Source organism: Diabrotica virgifera, chromosome 9 (genome assembly GCF_917563875.1).
Source record: "Diabrotica virgifera virgifera chromosome 9, PGI_DIABVI_V3a".
NCBI lineage: Eukaryota > Metazoa > Arthropoda > Insecta > Coleoptera > Chrysomelidae > Diabrotica > Diabrotica virgifera.
This window is the reverse complement of record NC_065451.1, coordinates 130,643,188-130,648,135: the sequence shown is the minus strand read 5'-3', so window position 1 is coordinate 130,648,135 and position 4,948 is coordinate 130,643,188. Positions and strand designations below refer to the sequence as shown.

The window sequence follows — 4,948 nt, the reverse complement described above, 5'->3', positions numbered from 1 at the left end:
TTTTGAATTGCATCTGAAGCCAACGACACATTGTCAATAACTTTTGTAGCGATTACAAGTATTTCAGGATGAATATTTCGTTTTTTATTTTAATATACTGTCCATTTCATCTTAAAATATAACACATTTTCGTCCTCCACTTGTTTACTCTGATTCTACGAACTTGTTGGATCCCCTTTCCAATACTCACCATTTGTTTTCGCAATGCGATGGGGACACATTTATATTTAAATTTTTATTTACATATTTCCTTGAAGCTTTCATATTTTTTTTAAATTGCTTATTTGGAGAGTTCCTACCTTAGGTTTATATTTTTTATATAAATCTGTTAGTACTTTAGACTGATTAGTGGTCCAGACCACATAGTCTACAATATTAATGCTGCCATCTTGAACATGGTTTACATGGTAAATAATAATTTCTTCCATTTCTTAAACAAATTATTAGTATTTATTATAGGTAACTACGTAATAATAATTATAAAGATTTACCTTCCTCATTGTTTTCCATTTTAAAGAAGTTGAAACAATTTACTTTGTTACAGGGAATATAATAACACAAAATTTGTTTGTTTAATATAAAGGTAAGGGTGCTGTGGTTATACATATATTCTCAACATGTCAAGTTTCTTGGATGGTTTTTAAGCCCAATCGAGGAAGGGGCTACCTCACTGTAAAATGTCAAATTTTGGACTTATACGGTTTTCGAACTCACCGACTCTAGTGTTATGTGTAGTAATATAAATGGATATGGCTTAATAAACGTATATTTATGTAGAGCACGTTTTACGTAAAATGTGCATTATACAAATTTCAAATACATAGTAACTTGAAAAATAATAATTTAGAGTCTTAACTTTACTCTTAACTACAGACTTAATTTTTTGTCTTTATAACAGTCCGTTAACTTTAATTATCTTTATAGTTATTTTATTTAAATTTTAATAACGGTTTGTCATTAAATTATACTTAAAAATAATAAGATCTAACTAAAATAAATCTTTGACTGACGTCATACTTAACTATTAGTTGGCACAAGTACTTCAGTTGGTATTAGACACCATTCGCTGTCATGTGAGTTTCGTTCTGTGGGGCTTCTCGTCTAACGACAGGAAATATTGGACACTTCGCTTGGTACGCTAGAACGGAAAAGTGGCGGATGGCTGATTGAAAAGGACGGAAATTTTAATACAATAGTTTCAAGCTTTTATAAGTGATATTTAGTGGCAAATTATTGGTGGTGTTTTGGAGAAGCTAGGAGACTAAGTTTTGGGAGATCCCGGAGGAATTGGAAGTCATGTCATCCGGTAAATTTTTTTTTTACTCTTAAAAAGGTTGAGAAAAAGGAACGAATATGGCCGCTATCATGTCATATTAAATTCCTATTGAATTTATTTCTGTAAATGTATGAATCGGAGTTGTTCTTTGAATTTAGTATCTTTAATTATATCCATAGTTCGAAAATATACACTCAGATGAAGATTATCTTGTCACATATCCTGTAAATTATATCATTTGATTTGTGTGGTTATGTCAACCTCATAATATTGAATTCAAATTTTACAGATTACATTCATTATTCTCTATTCTATTAGATTGTGTGTATTCTAGCCACCTTAAATTCGTTCCAAAAGCCAGTATTTTTCTTAAAATTTACAACACATTACATTATCCCATACCATTTTTAATAATAAAAAAAATACCCTTTATAGACATATTTTTCAGATAAAAATCATATTCTGTATTAAATATTGAATTTAAAGTTAAATCCCAAATTAATGTGTGTAATGTGAATCAAGGTCAAATCCATCATTGTTTTTGCTAATGATCTTTTTGTTGTTCATTCTGAAAAAAAAGATATCTCATTTCTTTTCCTTTGGCTTTTTGACCTTTCCTTAGATTCTGACATTGAAACTAAAACGGGACATGTTTGTTTTTAGCCACTTGGGGGAAATCTTAAACTGTAACCAGTCCGTCAGCTCCCCTCACAACTGGGAGCAACCGTTCTACGCCAAGCCAGGTCATTTGGAGACCAGCCTGGAGAACCTCCCACATACCTACTTTGTATCCTGCCCTCTGCACCCCAGAAGGGCATCGGTATATTAATTGGTACAAGCTAGCACCATCCCTGTGCTAATTCGCCTACCAGGGATTTTGGAATCCGTAGCAAGGACACTCTCGGGGACCATATAGGGTTTGTTTTGGGACACTTGGTATCTGCTAGTGATTGTCACTTCCACTATTACACCACATTCATTTTTTGTATAAGACTCGGGACATTTATTTTGATGATTAAGTTTTATAGTTTATCGCACATATTTTGTTTCAATATTTAAGTTGCATATTGTTTTATATATCTATAATAGTTGATAGTGTTCCCCAAACCAGTAAACTCTCTGGTCAAAGAGGTTTGAGCTCAGATCATCTTTTCCCCATATGAGATTCTCTTTACCTTTATATATTACCTGAAATTTACTTGTACCATTTATTTACTTAATTAACTTTATATTTTTAGTACTAACCTTGCTTGTCTCCACTTATCAATTTAAATTTATATACTTTTTCCACTTAATTTGCTTAATTTATTAACTTATTCATATAACTTTAATCTTTCTTTAGTCAATCATAATTATTTAACTTATTTGCTTAACTTTACTTAAATTCATTTAATCAATTTTTAATTATATCTTTGGACGCTATTCCCTTTGAATAGCTATCCATTTTACTTGTTATATTTTTTAGTGACTACGTGTCGAAGCAACTGATTTTTATATATCAAGTAGACCGTAGGTTCACCTTAATGAGGCTAGTGCCTATTTAACTCTTTGAGAGTTACGGAAATTATTCATTGTGAATAATCCTCCCTTAATTATATTCTGGTTCATTAGTTCTATAGGGTTTAACGTTGCTGTACGTATTGCAATCGTACAATTATTTGGTGAAGGTTGTTATTTAACCTAGTATATGTAAGTTGGGGGTACGCTCCATATAAGAGCTACCCCATTACTAATGTAACTATAGATTATATTTATATTACTATAGGTAATTATTTCCCATTGTCATTTTAGAGTTACATAGTTTGTATTTTTCTAACTCAGAGGTTGTCAAAAATCTAAGTAGTTATATTTAATAAATATTTATTTGTTTTGTATATCAATTATTTTTTTTCCCATTTTTGAATTTAATATATTTACTATTTAACAGCAGTGTAAGATACCTGGAAGTTTGGTCCATTCCAACTTCTGGCGCCCATAATTCAGTCTATTTTATTTATCTCCTATATTCTTCTATTTTTATTATATTATTATATTTATCTAATTTATTTTCTGAACATATATTTTTATCTTAAAAGATTTCCCTTTTTCTAGTCATCATCTCTCTTTAGGTTGAGCTACTGTTCTTCGACAGGCATGCAAACGAGCCGTATCCATCCTTGAGTGTCAAGTTGCTCTCTTGCATCTATAGCTAGCCAACTCTATTCAGTTTGCCTCTGTCTCTCCATACTTCCATTATCAGTTCATCACCCTTCCTTCATTCATTTCATCTTATCATTTTAGTTCAACAAATACTACTGCAAAGTAGTATTTTTGTTACATCGGCAGCCCAACTTGGTGCCAACCTTTTATAGGTTCTAAGACAGTAGTTCTTTTAGTTCATTTTTTTCTTTTATTTATATTATTTCCTTCTGATATCTTTTTATACATTCTATTCTGATTTATTTTGTTTTTAATTACTTATTAATACTTAACAGATATACTGTCACTGCTGTATCTATTAATTAGTTGAGATTTTGAAACCTCGTTTATAGTTTTGTCATACAGCTTACATTCTGGGTTGAATTTGAAACGAAGTATAAGTAACTAGCATCTATTAGATTATATTATTTTACTCTTTCAGCCAGTGTTGTATTTGTACGTACCGTAATCGTTAATACTTACATATTTTTTTTTTCTAGTACAAGTATAATAATTAATTTTTTTTCCAATATTTAGGTACTATATTTACTTGATTATACCTTATTTACTTTATTTATTTGATACATATATTTTGCTGGCCATTTTTGATTTTGTTGGTGTGTTGCTAATATTTTCTCCGTACTTATATATTTTGCGTACAAACTTAAGTATATTTCATATTTCTGACCTTTGGATTGCTTGTCAATAATTTTTGCTTTCATCATGTGTGCTTTTAAAGTTGAACATCTTCTGGTGGACGAATTGGACTATGAGTTGAAAATTAGGGACGTAGTACCAGAGGAGTCGGCAACTGTCGATAGGAAACGCAATCTTCTGCGGGGTGCTTTGAAGCAAGAAGAAGGCAATAGGAGTTTCACCCAACTTTCGGCTGTACATATCCCTTTTGAGGACCAACGGAAAGGAATATCCGAAACGTTGGATAGCTTGTCGAAGAAAATAGAGAAGTTTAGGGGAACTGTACAGGACAATGAATATGTTAGATTAATATCTCGTCTAGCTCATATTTCTGGCCGAGTACACTTGTTACAGTGTACTACGGAAGAGCAGGAATCTTTTAAAAAGTCTGTTTCTCTTAAAATCCTTACATTGGAGGGTGAGCTTGATTCTAAAGTTAACCCCATAGCCACATCTACTCCTAATGCTCCAGTCAGTGTCGTTCCTAGTTTTACATACTCCAAACCCGTTCAAGTACACAAATGGGGTGTTTTATTTTCCGGTGAAAAACAGCACACGGATGTGATTTCATTTTTAGAAAAGGTCGAATGTCTTCGAGTATCTAGAGGTGTCTCTGAAGAAAATTTGTTTGCTGCTTCAGCTGAATTGTTTACCGGTCCTGCTTTTACCTGGTTCATGAATAATAGAGGTAATTTATCTTGTTGGTCTGATCTGGTTCGCAAGTTGAAGTCAGATTTTCTTCCTTACTCATACCAGGATGATCTCTTGGATGAAATCAAAAACCGTAAGCAGAAACCA

At 31.9% G+C, this 4,948-nt stretch overlaps 1 long non-coding RNA gene across 1 annotated transcript; it reads left to right on the top strand.

Moving 5' to 3' along the window:
- Window positions 1–898: 898 nt before the first annotated feature.
- Window positions 899–3,150, top strand: LOC126892566 (uncharacterized). The gene is made up of 2 exons (XR_007700908.1): window positions 899–1,306; window positions 1,940–3,150. It is a non-coding gene; the product is annotated as an uncharacterized LOC126892566 (long non-coding RNA).
- Window positions 3,151–4,948: the final 1,798 nt, after the last annotated feature.